The following is a 19386-nucleotide window of genomic DNA, read 5'->3' on the forward strand; positions in this document are numbered from 1 at the left end:
TTTCTCAGATGATCATGAAAATGAAGTCTGAGAAAAGGTAACTGCAATGTAAATATAAAGTATTAAGACCTCATTTGAAATGATAACTTGACCCGCCAAGTTACTGAAATTAAGTCCAAATTTAATCTCCACTTTCCTTAGTATGTTTAATATTAAGATGCAGATTCTTTCCAATCATCAGCAGCTTGGAGCAGGGGGCTATTTTGAGCTTAAGTCACTTGACTTGTAATTGTACAGGCACTGACTGTGCAATGGCCAGAGAAGACCACAAAAGCTATAGAGATATTATGTTGTTCATATTTCTTTAAAAGTAATGAAGTTTAAACGTGGGTGATGGAGAAACTGATGCTGTAAAGCCTATCTGCTCTTTGTATTGAATAAGGGCTTTGGAACAATCCAATGTATCAATGAATATTCTTCCTTAGGAGGGACTTATCTATATAAAGTCCTAAAATGTGATCATCCAGTATTTATCAAATGCTCTTTCAAACTATTTACCAGTAAAGATCCAGAATAAGCTGGCTCTAAAGAGAAAGTATCACAATTTTGCTGTAATTATGATCTTCATTCTTCACTCAATATCCTACAAAGAGGTGGTAGAGAAAAAAACAAAATACTTCAATGATGAGTACTATATAAAGATTAAAAAAAAAGTCAACATGGAATCTAGACAAAAATAATGCAAGCAAATAAGAGAAAAGGGGGGTAGGGAAAGCCAAGCAAATATGAGAAATTCTTTGTTTGAGAGCAGAGGAAAATGATCAAATGGTTACCTATGAATTTTTAAAGCATTGTGGAACAATATCTTCCATAAAGCAAAAATAAAAATAGAAATGAGAAGTTATTCAACTTAGGATTCATGCTCTCTAACAGAACTTTGTGTACTATGCACTCTAGTTTCTGTAATATTTTTAATCTTTGCCCCAAGTAGGCAGAACTTGGACAAAGGAGGAAAAAAATTAAAATTCTCACTGAAATGAGGAAAATATGGCACAACAGAGAAAAAAACATTATAGAGAGAAAGAGGTAATATCAGAACTAGAGGGTAAAATTGAGAAGAGATAATATAAGAATTTTTAAAAGGCGTAAGGAAAATGAGTAAAATGGAAAGTAAGCTAAAAAGAGTCAATATATGAAAAATTTATATCCCTAAAGAAGTAAACAAAAGTAAGGAGACAGAGAAAAGCAGTAGAGGTATAAATCAAGGAAACTTTCTCAAAATAAAAGAAGAGTTAATCAAGGTATAGAAGGGTTGCACTACAGTCCTGAGAAAACTAACCAGAAATATCAACACAAAGACATATCGTAGGAAAATTACAATACTCAAAAGGCCAATGAAATATTTTGGGAGCAGCTACTATAAAACAAAAAAAAAGCTAGTCACTGGGGGAAAGAAATAGTCTTGGTTCTGATTTCTCCACAGATCCTTTCAATTTGTAGATGCAGTTGAATAAAACCGATAAAATTTTCAAAGAAAAAGGAAGGATTTTATATTCCACTCATCCATTGTTATATATACAGGCAGCAGATAAATAGTTTTGAATGTGCTGAGCTCAGAGTATATTTTTCCCATAAGTCCTCTTCAGTATTCCACCAGAAGACAAACTTCAGCCAACCAAGAGAAAAATTGAATAAACTATAATAAAATAACTGGTGCTGAACATTGACTATATTTATCTTGGGACTAAGATTACAAATAACACAGATATTAAAGTGCTCAACATTATTACAGAATAATAAATTCTCTGATGGTGTAACTAACACAACTTGGGAGAAAAGTTAGGGTGGGGAATGGAGGTAAATTAAATATGCTGATTTCCTTAATTTGAAGAGCTGAAGGAGTGATCAAACATATTATTTACAGACCAAAAGAAATTGAGTTTTAAGCATATTTAAGTGTATAAAGGTAAACTAACATTAAGGAAAATAATTCACTAGCACCAAATGGTGGGAGAAAGAGTAGAAGAGAAGAAGAGGGCAGCCCAGGTGGCTCAATGGTTTAGCACCACTTCAGCCCAGGGCGTGATCCTGGAGACCCGGAATCGAGTCCCACGTCGGGCTCCCTGCATGGAGCCTTCTTCTCCCTCTGCCTGTGTCTCTGCCTCTCTCTCTCTCAGTGTCTCTCATGAATAAATAAATAAAATCTTTAAAAAAAATTTTTTTAAGATCTTATTTATTAAAAAAAAGAAGAAGAAATATGATAATTTTGTTTGTGCTCATAAAAGGGAATTAATTGTTAATTCTCAAGAAAGAGGAGCTTAAAGATATTTTAAAGAAGATAACGACTGTAGCAAAAAATGCAAATCTTTTTTTTTTAAGATTTTATTTATTTATTTGAGAGAGAGATAGAGAGAGAGCATGAGCAGTGTGAAGGGGTAGAAGGAGAGGGAGAAGCAGACTCCCCCCTGAGCAGGGAGCCTGCATGGAGCTGCATGGGGTTCCCTGGCTCTATCTCGGGACCCCAGAACCATGACCTAAGCCAAAGACAGACCCTTCACTGAGCCACCCAGGAGCCAACAAATCTTCTTTATTAGAAATGCCCTTGAAAGTATGGCCTGCATGTGCTCATGTTCTTAAACATGCATGTGATAACAAAAGAAATAGACTACAGTGTAAAAGAGTTTTATGGACTTAAAAAAAGAAGGCACACACACACACACACATAAATAGAATGGACCTAAGATCAAACATCTCCACTCTATCAATAGCAGTAGATAAGCTAAACTGTTATATTAAAAAAATACTTCCATTTTTTATATCAAAGCAAAATTCAACACTATATATAATATAAGAGTTTCCTCCAAATCAACTGAATCACAGTGGCCAAAAATAAACATTATGATTTAATCAGACAAAAATGGAAGCAGAAGTTATTTAAATTCCTAACAAAGATAAAATAAGCAAAAAGCATTAAATTAAATATAAAATATTTTATATTATAAAAAATATATACATATGACTTTTTATATTATATATTTTTTATAATTTTTCTTATTAGGGTACTATATTATGCTAAAAGACACAATTCACACTAAGGTCATGCACCAAACAATATACAAAATACTCAGTCACACAAGTGAATGATCAAATGCTGAAAATGCCAGATGAAGTTTGAATAAAAATATCCAATATTGATGAGGTACAATTAAAGCAGCATAGTTTTCCATTCCTGGATAAATTAGGAGCTGCATATACTCTATTTGTCAATAGGTTTTTTGTTGCAAGTAACAGAAATTGTACTTAAACCGACAGGCTTACAGCAACATTTGTTAGAAGACAGGTGTAACTGTGGCTGGGCTGCAGTGAAGGTAGGGACGTAACAGATATGCTGCCAGCACTGGCTCCATGAGAGAACATTTGTCAGTGGCCCAGCTTTACCTAGGTGCCTATCTCTGGGCCCCTCTGCCATGACCCACCTTAGTACAGGCCTTAAATAATCACTATGAACAGAGACGTGAAGAGCACCATATTCAACATTGGCTATCTCCACTTGTCCATTTGAGTCTGGCTGTTAGAGCAGGAGGACAGATTCTTAAAAGAAGGTAAGCACTGTTCTGGGCAGACTAAAACACCAGTCTCACTGCAGATCGGTAATGTTTACTATGGCTAAAGATTGAAATAATCGAAAGGTTTAACCAAAAAAAAAAAAGCTTAAAAAATGAGTATATTCAATGTCAGTGACTCGAATAATGCTTATAGAGAGCTCATCATAATAGGAGGAAGTGTTAAGAATTAGTGAAAAAGTTGTCATTCTAACTTCTAAAATTACCAAATTTGTCATATAGGAAAAGAAAATGCATTAAAAATCAGTGGAATGCATTATGTGATTTTTTTTCTTTTTTTATGATTCAATATTTTCTAAACTAAATATGTGATGCTTTTCTTACAGGATAAATAATAAGTTTCTTTTATAGAAAAGGATATTTGCCTTTGCCAATTCTTCCTCTCCTCACATATTTGGGGGGGGGGGTCCATAGGCAAAAGTTTTTCACATAAGACTAAGAGTCATGTTATCACAACATATAGGATATATGGAGGTTGAGGGGAATCCTCTTTCCCAATTCATATTTTATGATGTTCTTTATGCAGGATCACAATTATATGTGATTGTGACTCATTATGACTGCAAACTACTTTGTTGAAGAATCCAAATAAGGTCAGAGGGGTGGGGAAGGGCACACAAACCCAGAAAGGTGTAGGATAGATAGAGATTCCTTAAATTCTAAAAAGAAAGTGTCCTAGATAATCTGAAAAGCTTGCATAAGGAGGGAAGAAATAGAAATCGTGATATGCTTGGAAAATGGAGATTTAAGTGCAGTATGAATAGTGTGCAAGTGCCGTGAATTTAAACACTTTTCCTAGTGTGAAATCTCCTTGTTAAGTGATTCCCTGCTGTGACTTGTTTCTTTTACCTTTCTTGTTGCTTATTTAATGAGATAGTCTTGAAAGAGTGCGTGATACCTTTGCAGAATGAATGGCTAAATACAAAAAGCATTTTGCCTGGGTATTTAGTGTGTTTATTGAAGAATTACTGCTAATTCTTGTAATTTTTGTCATCCTCTGGTATAAAACTGTGCAGCTGGCAATTTGCAGCTTACTTTTAATATGTTGCCTCCTCCCCCCCCTCCCCCGTCCTCCTCCTCCTCCTATTCTTCTTCCTCCTTCTCTCCCCTCCTCCTTCTTTAACTTTCTGAAGCAGCCTTAGCCTGGCACCAGCCCAGGAAGCAGGGAGGTACACAAGAGATCTCAGCACCCAGGACAATGATAATTTGGAGGAAACTCATTGGGTTGCTGCCTTTTTGGGTAATGATGTGAAGCGAGAATTTATCCTAAATTATTCTAGCTAGAACTCCAGCAATGTAAGTCAAATTGTTAAAAGGGGGGAGAAAACAAGCACTAATAAAGAAGAGAATCATAGAACAATGTCTGACCCAGAGAGATAGCTAAAAAAAATATTCCAGTCATCCTTTTCTGTGTTTTACTCTTGGTAAAATACATAATAATAACAACATAATAAACACAGAGTCTATTCATATACCCACATATTTGCTCATCATCTTGCCATACATGTATTTGTGAGTATGTGTGTGTTATGTGTGTATGTATAAAAGTCCTTCACAGTGAAAAAAAATGGCTAAGTACAAGAATATGTTATTTTATATGCAAAGAAAAATGGGGATAAGTTTCTATTTTCTTAATCCCAAATACATGAGGAAACACTAACAACATGGAAATAAGCCTTCCCACTCTTAATTCTCTGTTTATATAACAGTAAAAATTAGTCTTCTATCTGCCTCTTTGATAAATGTCTCTGGCCCTGTCCAGTAAGCAAGAATCAATACTCGCTTCCAGAGGTATTTATTTAAAGATTTGAGTAAAAGGAATTGAAAAAGGAATAGAAGGCACCTTTTCATCCACTACCCACATCCTTACTGCAAAAATTTGTCTTCATATTTCTTAAAAAATAACATGCATATTAACTCTCGTGTGAATTCAAGCCCTTACATTTCCACTTACTTCATTTCACTAAGATTTATGCAACCACTATCCTTAAACTAAATATTTTGCAGGCTTATGAACTACTGATACACTCAATTATAGAATGGAGAAACTTAGAATCCAAAGAGTTATAACTTAGCCTCAAGGTCATCTAAATTCCTTTTGGTATTTTGTTTTGTGGTCCTTGATATTATGTGGGTCACACAGACACACACATATAAGCCACTTAATTATTTAAAAAAGAAAATACATTTGTTTTACTTTCACAACAATTTGACAAAGGAGAAACCATTCTCCTCTGAGATTTCTACCATTATAAAATACATGAAACTTATAGAAAAGTTTTAAAAATATATATAGACAACTGTGGCTCTACTGGTCTAAGTCAAATATTCTGAAAGGCCTTGGCAACTGAATTTTACTCTGAAGCCAAAGAGGAAATCTTGAGAAGAAAAATGAAATGGTTAGATTTGCTTTTTTTTTATTTTAAAAATGTATTTATTCATGAGAGACAGAGAGAGAGAAAGAGAGGCAGAGACAGAGACATAGGCAGAGGGAGAAGCAGGCTCCCTACAGGGAGGAGCCTGATGTGGGACTCGATCCCAGGACCCTGGGATTAAAACCTGAGCCAAAGGTAGCCACTCAACTGCTGAGCCACCAGGTGCCCCCCATCTTTTGTTAAGAGAGAGGCATGGGAGGGGCAGAAAGAGAGGGAGAAAGAGAATCTTAAGCAAGCCACACACCCAGTGCAGAGCCCAATGCAGGGCTTGGTCTCAGAACCCTGAGATTATGACCTGAGCCAAAACCAAGAGTCAGATGCTTAACCAACTGAGCCACCCAGGCACCCCTATTAGATTTGCTTTTAAATATTTGGTCTTCAGTTGAAAAGAATGTTAAAACCACACTGGTTGTAGATTGAAAGAGTAAATACCATTGATGGAGAAAGAAACAAGATGGCCAGGAGGGACATGCAGATGTTTTATCCATCCTTTCTTTCCTTAAGGATTTATTTTCATAAGACACTAGGATAATAGAAATAAATAACACATTACAAATTCAAGCTTACATCCCAGTGAATAGAGACCAAGAGCAAACAAAGAATTATAACCTATGGTAAACTAGATAGTGATAACTCTGTGGAATAAAATTAAGCAGGAGAGTGGTTGGTTTATAATTTGAAAACACATGTCAGGGCCAGCCTCACTGCTACATTGGCATCTGAATGAAGGCCTGAGGTCCTAGAACATGCTGAGTAGATGGTATTAGCATCTAAGGTTAAGAGGTCGGTTGCTAACACTGTAGATGAGGGAATCTGTGTCCTAAGGAGCAACAGAGAAGCTAGTGTCTATGGGGCAAGAGGATAAAGACAAAGAATACAGGATGAGGACAAACATGAAAAGTGAGAAAGAGGAAGTGAATTGAAATCATGATGATCTTAATGGAATATTCATAACTTGTTCGGCTTTTACTCTGAAAGAAAAGGAAAAATATTGGAATGCTTTGAGCAGGATCCATGTGATTTGGTTTACATTTTAAAAGAGCACTGTTGTATGTAATTAAGAATAGACTATAGGGGTCAACAAGAGAATGAGGTTGCCCAGTTCAGTAGCTAGTACAAGTACCTAGATATGAGAAGATTATACTTGGAGCTGAGATGACAACAGTTATGAGGTTCTGGGTATACTTATATTTTTTAAGTTTTTATTTTAATCACCCAGTGTTCAGCAAGATGTACTTCCTTAATCCCCATCACCTATTTCACTGATCCCCCCACCCATTTCCCCTCTAGTAACCATCAGTTTGTTCTCTAGAGTTAAGAGTTTGTTTCTTGGTTTGTCTCTTTTTCTTTTTTTACCTTTGCTTACTTTTTTTTTTTTAAATTAAATTCCATATATGAGTGAAATCAGATGGTATTTCTCTCTCTGACTTATTTTGCTCAGCATAAGAAATCTTGCCACTTGCAACAACTCTCTGGCTTCATCCATGTTGTTGCAAATGGCAAGATTTCCTTTTTTATGGCTGAATGATATTCCCATTTTATATATATTCCATATTATATATATTCCATTTTATATATATATGCAATTATTTCAAAATAAAATATATATATACCACCTCTACTTTATCCATTCATAGACATTTGGGCTGCTTCCTTATCTTGGCTATTGTAAATAATACTGCCATATACATAGGGGTGTTTGTGTCCCTTTGAATTAGTGATTTTGTATTCTTTGGGTAAACACCAGTAGTGCAATTGCTGGAGTGTAGGATAGTTCTATTTCTAACTTTTGAGGAAGCTTCATACTGTTTTCCAGAGTGACTACAGCAGTTTGTATTCCCACCAACAGTGCAAGAAGGTTCATTTTTCTCTACAACCTTGCCAACACCTGTTGTTTCTGGTACTGATTTTAGTCATTCTTTTTGTTGTCTGATTACTGTGACTAGGACTCCCAGTACTATGCTAAATAAAAGTGGTAAGAATGAACATTCTTATCTTGTTCCCAACTTTAGGGAAAAGGCTCTTGGTTTTCCTTATTTAGGATGGTGTTAGCTGTGGGTTTTTCATACATGGTCTTTATTATGTTGAGATATGTTAGATTCTGGGTGTATTTTGATGATCAGGTAAATAAGATTTTTGACAGTTTTTATGTGGAGTGTGAAAGAAAGAGAATTCAATTATAGCTCAAGTTTTTTGTTTGATTAATTGAAAAAAATGACTCAGGTTTTTAGTCTATTTATTGGAGAAATTAGGTGCTATTACTGAGATTGGGAAAACTGAAGATAGCAATTTTAGGAGTGAGGATGGGGAACATCACAAATTTGGTTTTAAACATGTTAGATCTGAAACATCAGATGGACAGCAAATGGAGACACAGTTTTGGGATTCAGATAAAAGATCTAAGTTGAAGACAGAAATGTTGTTGTGAAGTGTAGATTAAGCAAAAGGAATAGATATAGATAAAGAAAAGAAGAAGTCAGAGGCTTGAAAGCATTAACATCCAAGGTTAAGAACTCAGCGCCACAAGGGATCCAGGGAAGGAGGCTGAGAAGGAATGGCCAGTGAAGGAGAAGTGAATCTAGGAGAATGTGGTGTCACAGAAGCCCAGAGAGGAAAGTTTTGTGGAGAGTGAATGAGTGATCTCCCATGTCCAATGTTGTCGTTAGGTCACACGAGGTAAGAACATAGAACAAACCATGGGATACAGCCACATGCAGATCATCAGTGAGTTTAAGGACTGCAAGTTAGGTGCAGCAATGGAGGCCAATGCTATTAGGATATGTTTAAGAGGGAATGGGACATTCTACAAAATAACTGGCCTACACTCTACAAAAATGGCAAGATCATGAAAGACAGACTAGGATTAATGTAAATTAAAGGAATATGATAAGTATATGCAAAAGGTAATGTTGGACAAGAATTTTTTTTATTTTCTTTTGCTAAAAGGACAATTGGTGAAATTTGAATAAAGTCCCTAGATTAGGTCATAGTAATTATATCATTGTCATCTTCATGATTTTAATAATTGTAGGGTGGTATGTAAAAGAAGATCATCATTTGTTAGAATTACATGTTGAAGTATTTATGATTAAAAAGGCATCATATCAGCAACTTACTCTTAAGTGGTTCATAGAGAGGGAGAATAAAAGTTAATGTGGTATGTATGAGTAATGAGCATGAGATACCATTTGTCTTCTTTTTAAAACTTATCTGTAGTCCTGCAATTATTTCAAAATAAAAATAAACAGTTAAAATGTTAATAAATAAAAAAGAAAGTGAGAGGAAGAGGATGAGACAGAGGAAACCAGTAGGCTGACATGGGTTTTTTTCATTTTCATAACTTTCTAACAAAACTATTGTCCAATATGTTAAGCATTTCTTACAGCGTTCTAAAAGAAAGTTGAGAAGAGAACACAGGAGAAAATCATCACAGGCAGAAATCAAGAAAATTTCCTAGAACGAATGACATGTGTTCTGCTTAACTACACAGTAAGTTCCAACACAATGAAAGTATTTGTCATTTAAAAACTTCAGAACACTGGTGACAGGAAGAAAATTAAATGGCTTTTTCTAGTGGGGTCAAAAATAGAATTTGTATAAAATTTTCAATAATTTGAACAGAGTTAACTTTGTAACAGTAATGCTAGAAGCAAGGACACATTGCTATTATTCCTTCAAAATTTTGATAGGATCGGGCCCTGAGGGGGACACTTGATGGGATGAGCACTGGGTGACATGCTGTATGTCGGCAAATTGAACTCCAATAAAGAAATAAATTAAAAACGTTTTTGAGAGGAAAATTACTTCAACTTAGAATTCTAATCCCAAATAAATCATCAATTAAGTATGAAGATAAAATATTTTCAGATATATACGCTTGTTTTAAAAAGTACTTTCCATTTGTTTCTCAGGAAGTTACTGGAAGATGTGCTATATCACAACTAAGACAGAGACCAAATAAGGAAGACATCCAGTTCAAGAAATGAGGTCAACAGATTCACAGAAGATAGCTCCCAGCAAAGGTCACACAATCTAAATTGAAACAAGTCAGAGGGATCCTGCAGATGTTTTTTCAAGTGGTGAAAATTGATGTAGTATCTGCTGTATGTGACTATTTTGAGAGAAGATTTAACAACTTGGGGCAAGTGTGAAGCTAAGTTAGTGACTATTACATTAAAACCTAAGAAGAAAAAACATGACAATCTTTAAAAGAAACATAATGTTTCATGGCTTAATTACAGATAGTATTTTATAAACACTAAATACTGACCTAATCCCAAATTATCACGCAACTATATTAGGAGGATTAAAGGTGTATTTCTGTTGCTATGAATGAAATTACACAAACTATCACTTCTGCAGAACTTACCCAATTTCTGCATAAAATATTATCACAACTCTCATTTATCACACAGTTTCTGTGGGTCAGAAGTCCGGGTACAAATGAGCTGGGCCCTTCTGCATGTTACATTCTAATCTGGAGGCTTGATTGTGGAAGGATCCACATCTAAACCCCTGCAAATTGTTGCTAGAATTCATTTTCCATTTGCAGAATTCATGGCAGCTTGGTTCTTCAAATTTAACAACGTGCATAACAGAGACAGAAAGAGAGAGAAATTGAGAGAAAGATGCTTCCAATCATATACCTCTACACCTTCTTTGAAGATTTTTCTGATTAGGTAAGACCCACACAGGATAAATTTCCCTTTCAAATAACTTAAAGCCAACTGAATAGGAGGCTTAATTACAAAAACAAAACAAAACAAAAAACCCCTGCACTTTTGCCACATAATGTAACCTAATCACAGGAGTCACGTTCTATAAACTGTGCTATATTCTATTAATTAGAAGTAAATTGTACATCCCATCTAAACACAAGCTCAAAAGAAAGGGAGTCACTCAAAAATGTGGACACTAGGAAACAAGAATCATGGATGCCACATTAGAATTTCTCTTTCACAGTAGCAATCCCTAAAATTAAAAAAATCAAGAAATAGTAATGTGTGTTTGTGTGTTTCAATACGGAGGCAAAATCTAAAGAATCGGCTAAAATATATGAAAGAGGTTGCTACTATAGGGGAGTACATGGGACAGGGACAGGTTTTTTTTTTTTAATTATTTAGCTCTTTAAACTATGCATATGTTATTGTATTTTAATTGGATTTTATTTTTATCAAATAATGGTAATATGGCTCTTGTTGTATAGAAGATGCTTAAAGTTTTTCTCAAATAATAAAAGGGAATGGAAGCAGAAAATTTGTGCTAGAAAGCAATTCCTGAGAAAAGATCTGGGAGTTTTTGTTGACTGTAAACTAAAATTAAGTCAATAATGAGGTACTGTTGCTATAAAAAAATCAAAAGCAATTTCAGGCTTCCATTTGTAGAAATATGATGAATAAACAGGAAAAATAATTGCACTACATTATGCTGCATCGAAAGTTCCATATTTGAAGTTGTGTTCATTTCTGGGTTCTTAATTTAATTCTATTTTTCTACTATTACAACATCAATGGTTTATTTTTATTGTAGAATCAATATATGGTCTCTATGGAAAGCTTTAGAAAATAGAAAAAAAGGGGAAAATCTGTAATATCAATACTTGAAAATATATATCATAAACATTTTGGTGCTGACTTTTTTAGCTTTCTTCTCTACTTGTATACATATTAAGTCATGCTGTGTATGCATTTTGGATACTGCTGTTTAACTTAGTAGTATATTGTAGAACACTTTTGTTTTTGGCCAAAGACACAAGGATTAAATAAACCTTTGTTTCTAAAATACCTAAAACCCAGACAATATACATGAGACAACAGTTTTCATGATATTGACATCAGGCAAGAAGGGACAGTGACCCATGAGAGAACGAAAACAAACCATGCAAGCCCTCTAATTGCCTACCTTACTGGCTGGAGAAAGTTCAAACCACAGGGCATGAAAGAGGAACCAAGGCAGAACCTGGCAGCTGTCTGCGTTGAAGTGGTGGTGCTGGGTAGCCAGTGTGACTAGAGTTTTCAGGGCAGCATTCCAGAGAAGCATTGTAAAAAAAAAAAAGAGAGAGAGAGAGAGTTGCACAGAAAGAGAACTCCAGTGATTTTCGGAGGGGCTCCCTTTAGAATATTCAGCTGACTACTGACCAGTGCTCGTGTCTCAGAAGGCTATCTGAGGCCAGGGAGGGGAAAAGGTCTGCAAATAAGTTCTATCTATACGTTAAATGAAATGGACAAATTCCTTGAAAGATAGCAACAATCAAAGCTCATTATATAAGGAATGGATGTCTTAGTAGATAGCTCCTAGATGCATTAAATTTTTGGTTAAAAACCCTGTGGGCCACATTAAGCTCTAGGCCCAGATGGCTTTGTTCATGAATGTTGCCAAGCATTTGAGGAGGTAATAATACGGTCTACAATAATAATTTTTTACACACATCAAAAAAAAAAATCAAGAAAAATTAATATATCCCAACTTATTTTATAAACCAGCATTACCCTAATAAGAAATGAAAACCATAGACAAATATCTCCCATGAACACAGATGCAAAAATATCTTGCAAACTTTCAGTAAATCATGTCCAAAAAATATTAAAAAGGGTAATGCATATTGATCAGAGGAATTAACTCAGAAAAGTGCAGTTTAGCTTTCAAAATAAATCAATGTGACTTACCCTACTAACAAACTTTTGAAAAGAAAGAAGAAAATCCATATATACATTTTAAAAGATTGGGAAAAAAATCTCTTGGCCCTATCCAACATCCATTCCTGATAAAAGTCCCCACCAAACTAGAACTAGAAGGGAGTTCCTCAACCTAATAAAATATATCTATAAAAAATTGACAGCTAAGATCATAATTAATGGTGAGAGATTAGGGATCCCTGGGTGGCGCAGCGGTTTGGCGCCTGCCTTTGGCCCAGGGAGCGATCCTGGAGACTCGGGATCGAATCCCACATCGGTCTCCCGGTGCATGGAGGCTGCTTCTCCCTCTGCCTGTGTCTCTGCCTCTCTGTCTCTCTCTGTGTGACTATCATGAATAAATAAATAAAATCTTTAAAAAAAATGGTGAAAGATTAAATATCTCCTGAAGGTAAGGAAAAAAACAATTTATGCTTTACCATTTCTATTCGACAGGGTACTAGTGGTTCTAACAATACAATAAGGAAGAAAAAGGAGGAGGATTAAAAGGCATCCAGATTGAAAGGGAAGCAAAACTGTTTCTGTTTTCTGACAATATGATTGTCAATGTATAAAGTCCTATTGAATTTACAATTTTTTTTTAAAACCTACTAGAGGGCAGCCCGGGTGGCTCAGCGGTTTAGCACTGCCTTCAGCCCAGGGCCTGATCCTGGAGACCCAGGATCGAGTCCCACGTCGGGCTCCCGGCCTGGAGCCTGCTTCTCCCTCTGCCTGTGTCTCTGCCTCTCTTTCTCTCTGTGTGTCTCTCATGAATAAATAAATAAAATCTTTAAAAAAAATAAAATAAAAATTAAAACCTACTAGAGAAAATAAGTGAATTCATCTAAGTTGTAGAACACAGGATCAATATGTCAAAACAGCTGCATTTCTATGTATTAACAACAAATATTAAGAAATTAAAATTCGAAAAAGAAAAATATATAAGACCTCCTCATTAAGACAAATTCATGCTTTTGATAACTGAATGTTGTTGATGTCAATTTTTCCCCAATTACTAGAGTCAATGCAATAATGCAATCCCAATCAAAATCCCAACATGTACCTTTTTATTTTTTTGTAGAAATCAATGAGCTGATTTTCAAATTTATATGGAAATTCAAAAGACCTAGAACAGCCAAAGTAACTTTGAAAAAGGACAAATTTTGAGGACTAAACAGTACGTCACTTCTCAGCCTCACACAAGTTCAGGGCTGACATTTACACAGACCTTGAGAGTACTGTTTCCTTCAATTTTGTGTCTTAAATTTAGATGCATTACTTGCTTTTCATAGGCATGGCCCTGATCAAGACAGTGTGGTATTGACATCGACATCAATAAAGAGATAAAGGCAATATAATCATGCATTGAAATCCACAAATATATTAAGAGAACAGAAGCCAGAGTCCGGAAATAACCCCACACATATATGGTCAATTGATTTTCAACAGATGAAGAGACAATTTAAGGTACAATAGTCACTTCTTCAAAGACAAATAACAGCCAAAAAGTGCATGATGAGATAGTCAACATTGTTATCTATCATGGAAGTCAAATCACAATGACAGTATTACTTTACGTCCACTAGGGTAATTATAATCAAAGAAACAAGTTGGTAAAGATACAGAGAATTGGAACCCTCATATACTAATGGTAGAAATGTAACAAAGGCAGCCAGTGTATAAGACAGGCAGTTCCTCAAAAAATTAAATATAGAAATATTCAGATTGGACAAATCCGTAGAGTCAAAAAGTAGAAAGCATTTGCCTATGTCTGGAGCTAAGGGGATTTTGTGGGAAATCTGGAGTGACTCAAAGGGGTATATGGTCTTTTTTGGGAGGTGATAAAATTGATTGTATCTATGTTAGTTTGCTAGAGTTGCTATAATAAATTACCATATAGTTGGTGGTGAAAACAAAATTTCTTGTCTCACAGGTCTGGAGACTAAAATCAAGGTGATAGCAGATTCGGTTCCTTCTGTGGGGATGATCTGTTCCAGGTCCCTGTCCTTGTTTGTAGATGGCCATGTTCTCCTTTGAGCTCTTCACATCACCTTCTCCTTATGCATCTCTTTGTGTCCAAAATTCCCCTTCTTATAAGGACATATGTCATATTGGATTAACCACCCCCATTACTTCACTTTAGACCTTATTTCCAAAAAGGTCACATTCTGAGATACTGAGGGTTATGACTTAGACATATGAATTGGGGGTGGGGGAAGCTCAATTCGACCTATCACTGTAGTGATGGTTGTATAACCTTTAATATTTTAAAAACCACCGCCCAATCTTATACTTCAAATGGGTGAATTGTATGGTATGTGAATTATATCTCAATAAATGTTATAGAACAGAAAAAGAAAAAATGTAAAACAAACCTTAAAAAAAAATACAACCAATTTTTTTTTAAAGCCAAAATTTTAACAGGTATCTCACCAAAGACCTAATAATTACACATAAACATGTGAAAAGTTCTCAACATCATTAATCCTTAGGGAAACTCAAATCCATTATGTGATACCACTGTATGTCAAGTAAAACTACTAAATTTAAAAACTGACTGTACCAAGTAATAGCAAAGATAAAGAGCAACTAGAAATCTTATGGACTACTTATCAGAGGTCAAAATTTTTCAGCCACTTTGGAAAAAAGTTTGTCAGTTTCCTATGAAGTGGAACATATAATTTCGTTCCTAGATACTATCCAAAGTTGTGTAATAGAGAATTTGGCTGGAGGCTTCTGGAAAAGAACCTCTACATCCTCAGAATTCCCTGGTAATAGCAGTGCCTGTGTTATTCATGATGGGCTTCTGGGACCACACCCTTTGAGATTATGTTAATGAGCTGAGTCATTCTGGATCCCTAGATGATTTCAGGATGGAGGCTAACCATGCCAGAAAGATTGACTAAGAGATTAGAGTGTTAGAGTTTTAGGTCCATATGATATCAGTCCAAACTGGCAATCTTCAGGGAGTGGAGGGAGGCATAGAATTGATTCCTGTAGCCAATGATTCAACCAGTCATGCCTAAGTAATGAACCTCCACTAAAACCTTTGGACACTTGAAGCTCAGATGAATTTTCCAGATTAGTGAAACACATAGATGTACTGGACTGGTGATGCATCCTGAGGACATGGAAGCTTCACATTTGGGACCCTTCCATACCTGACCTTGTGTGTCTCTTCTTTTGGTTGGTTTTTATTTGCATCCTTTTTCAATAATAGTTATAAGTACAGGAATTTCCCAAGTTCTGTGAGTCATTCTAAAGAATTACCGTGAGAGGTTAGTGGGAACCCTGAATTTGTAGTCAGTTAGTTAAAAGCGTGGGTGTCCTGGAAACCCGGGAACCTGTGAAGTTTGATCTGAGTCTAGGCAGCATCAAAATTGCATTGTATCCAAGAAAATTGAAAACATATCCATGTAACACTGTATGAATGTTCATAGGAGGTATATATAAAATGGCCCCAAATCTAAAATGGCCCCAAATCTAACTTCAATAAAAAATAAATATATTTTTTTAAAAAATGGCCCCAAACTGGAAACAAATATCAAACAATGAAAACATATGCAAGTATATAAGTAGTGGTATATCTATTCAATGCAATATTACCAAAAGGCAGAAAGACATAAATTATTGATACATGAAACAAATTAACAAATTTCAAAAGCATTGTATTAAATAAAATAAGCCAGATGCATGTAAAAGATTAATATTGTATGACTCCATTCATGTGAATTCTATTGACAGAAAGTAGATCATTAGTAGCCAGGAGCTAAGAATGGAAGAAAGGCATTTGTCTGTAAAGTGGATTGAAGGAAATTTTGGGAGTGATGGAAATGTTTTATATCATGATGGTAGTGGAAGTTACATGATTTTACACAGTATCTTAGCCCCAATGTCACATAAATATGTAATAATCACCTCTAGTAAGATTGTAAATACAAATCTGCCTCAACTTACAATGGGGTCATTCAATATAATTAACTTTCTAAACATCATAGCTTAGCCTAGCCCACCTTAAATATTCCCAGAACAATTACATTAGCCTACAATTTGGCAAAATTATCTAACACAAAGTCTATTTTATAATAAACTGTTGAATATCTCATGTGACTTACTGAATACTGTACTGAAAGTGAAAAACAGAATGGTTGTATAAATAGAGAATGGTTGTGTTTATCCTTGTGATGGTGGGGCTGATGAGGTTGTAGCTCCCTGTTGCTGCCAATCATCACAAGAGAGCAAAATACCACATATCACTAGCCCAGGAAAAATCAAAATTAAAAATTTGAAGTATAGTTTCTATTGAATGTGTAATCACATTCACACCATTGTAAAATCAAAAAGTGTGAAGTGGAGACTTTCTGTATAACTCTAAATGGTAATATTCAATTCACTGTGTCTTTGGAGGTTATGTGGATGTGTTCAATGTGTGAAAATTGATCAAACTCTACCCTTATAATTTGTCTAATTTGTGGTATATGTATTTTTTATCAGTATTTTGTGTTTTAAAATATTGTTTGCAACTCAATAAGGTTTTAAACTTTACTTTGTATAGTTCTTATACATTTCTTCTTAAGTTTATTTCTAATCATTTATTTTATGGCTTTTACAAATATTGTAATAGAATGTTCTCTCTTTTTAAAAAAAATATTTATTTATTTGAGAGAGAGAAAGTGTGAGCGAGGGGAAAGGCAGAGGAAGAGGGAAAGAATCTCAAGCAGACTCCCCACTCTGTGTGGAGCTTAAAGTGGAGCTCCATCTCAGAACCCTGAGATCATGACCTGAGCCAAAATCAAGAGTTGGACGCTTAACTGACTGAGCCGCCAGGTGTCCTACAAGGTTCTTCATTATATTTTCTAATTTATATTTAGCATTTATGAAAAAACACTGGATTTAAATAAAATAATTTTGTAACCTATTTTCCTGAATTGTTTAACTATTGCTAATCTTATCTACTAGCTTTTTTCAGTGTTGTCACCCAGACTATTAAACTGATGGTAAATAATAATTTTGTTGGATTTTCCCTAATGTTTGTGATTCTCACCTTTCTTTTTTTGTCAATTGCTACTACCTCAAAGTTGTAGGAATATGATAAATGATAATGGTGATTTCATACATTTTACTCCTTATTTGAATGATAATTTTTTTTTCAATATTTAACTCTGAAATATGATGCTGGCTAGTTTAGCATGTATATTTTCAGGTAAAGAATGCTCTTTCCCCCCTATATTACTAAGATTATAAAATCAGAAATGCATAGTGAAATTTTATCCAATGCTTTACGTCATTTATTGTAAAATCTTTTGATTTTCATCTTTCGGTCAAGTATTTGTTCTATTACTTTAATTGATTTCTTATTTATCTTTCTCTACAGTGCTGAATAAATCTCATTTTCTATTATTCTTTCAATTTTCTATAAGATTAAATTTGGCAATTTATTGTTTAGTATTTAAGCATCTTTATTTTGTGCTCTGCTTTTCTGTGAGTTCTTAATCAGGTTCAGGATATAAGACAATTCCTTAGCCATAAAAAGATGTAAGGCTTTTATTTATTCTCAGTGTTCTAGTAACAGACAATATTTGGTCTTTAAGGATTTGAAAGCTTTTCCATGAAAGCTCTAGGACTCAAACTCAATTGATAAGATGAGAGGTTTAGAAATTATGTTTCCTTGGGGAACCATAGAAATTATTTTGCTGGTTCTGGAAGACTAGAACCCAGTGGATTAAAATAACCAAGTGTTCCCCTTCACTGGATAAGTTAAGGGAGGTTGAATGATAGAATTATTAATCTTCTTTTTCCTTTATCTCATTCAAATATCTTCCTCAATAACAACTTTACTAGTCATAGGGTTGCAAAGAGCCCCTCTTTCTCAAGGGCTTCATCCACCAGGGCCACAGCAGGACCTGGGTCATTGTCACCACAAGGGTGGTTCACAGACATGGTCCCTAAAGAGAAACCAAAATGCTCAGGGTAGCAAATGTTCCCTTGGCAAGGAGGATACAACCTTGAACCATAGGTCAGTGGAGCCAGATAAAGAACTTATCTGGGTGCCAGGGTTGAAGATATACTACAGCAGATGGGAGATGATAGAAACTGAACAGAGCTTCAATGTAGATTCAAAAGGGAAAACATAAAATGCAGAGATCAACAAAGTCCCATTCAGATCATATCTTACCAGTATAAAGTGCCTTAAATCGAACTTATTGTACATTTGATTTCCAATAGATCACATTTTGGCCAATAGGCTACGTGCTTGTAAGATAGTAGTTACACCATGTAAGTCCTGAAAAGTATTCAGGAACAATGATAGTAGACCATAACCACACTAAGAATCTAGAGACTGATAGGACATGCTTCTTTATTTTCTTTTTGCTTTGACAAAAGTCCATTCAACATTGTGTTGGTGGAAAACTGGGAAGTTCTTTCTTACCTCTTCTCCCTCTCACCTTCCTTTTCTCCCTACTTTGCTAGCAGCTTCCAGGCTTCATCCTGTTTCAGCCCCTAATATCCCACATTGTAGAATCTCCTAAAGCCTCTTTGCTTGAGCCCTACAATGATGTGCTCTTCACTCTCTTCCAGGAGGGCTCCATCTTTCAGTGTTGAGAGCATATACAATAAATCTTTATTTTTCTAAATCTAACTGCCTCTCATGGCATAACTGTGTTGTGTTATTATGCAAAAGGATCTTCTCTTCAACAGGGATAAGGATGGACAAAC

At 35.1% G+C, this 19386-nt stretch overlaps 2 long non-coding RNA genes across 9 annotated transcripts in view; one reads left to right on the top strand and one right to left on the bottom strand.

Annotated features, from left to right (window-relative positions):
* LOC140624674 (uncharacterized) overlaps positions 1-15347 on the bottom strand; it is a 50432-nt gene extending 35085 nt beyond the window's left edge. For 2 of the 4 annotated variants that reach the window (XR_012024128.1, XR_012024130.1), the window contains exons 1-3: positions 14563-15347; positions 11900-12003; positions 10368-10569 (exon numbers count right to left, since the gene is read on the bottom strand). This is a non-coding gene — a long non-coding RNA (uncharacterized lncRNA). The remainder of the gene's footprint in view (positions 1-10367; positions 10570-11899; positions 12004-14562) is intronic. The other 2 variants (XR_012024129.1, XR_012024131.1) reach the window with 1 other exon arrangement.
* Positions 15348-15442: 95 nt separating this feature from the next.
* LOC140624973 (uncharacterized) overlaps positions 15443-19386 on the top strand; it is a 76394-nt gene continuing 72450 nt past the window's right edge. For all 5 annotated transcript variants that reach the window (XR_012024388.1, XR_012024391.1, XR_012024389.1 and 2 more), the window contains exon 1: positions 15443-15838. This is a non-coding gene — a long non-coding RNA (uncharacterized lncRNA). The remainder of the gene's footprint in view (positions 15839-19386) is intronic.

The sequence above is a fragment of the Canis lupus genome, chromosome 35 (assembly GCF_048164855.1).
Source record: "Canis lupus baileyi chromosome 35, mCanLup2.hap1, whole genome shotgun sequence".
Taxonomy (NCBI): Eukaryota; Metazoa; Chordata; class Mammalia; order Carnivora; family Canidae; genus Canis; species Canis lupus.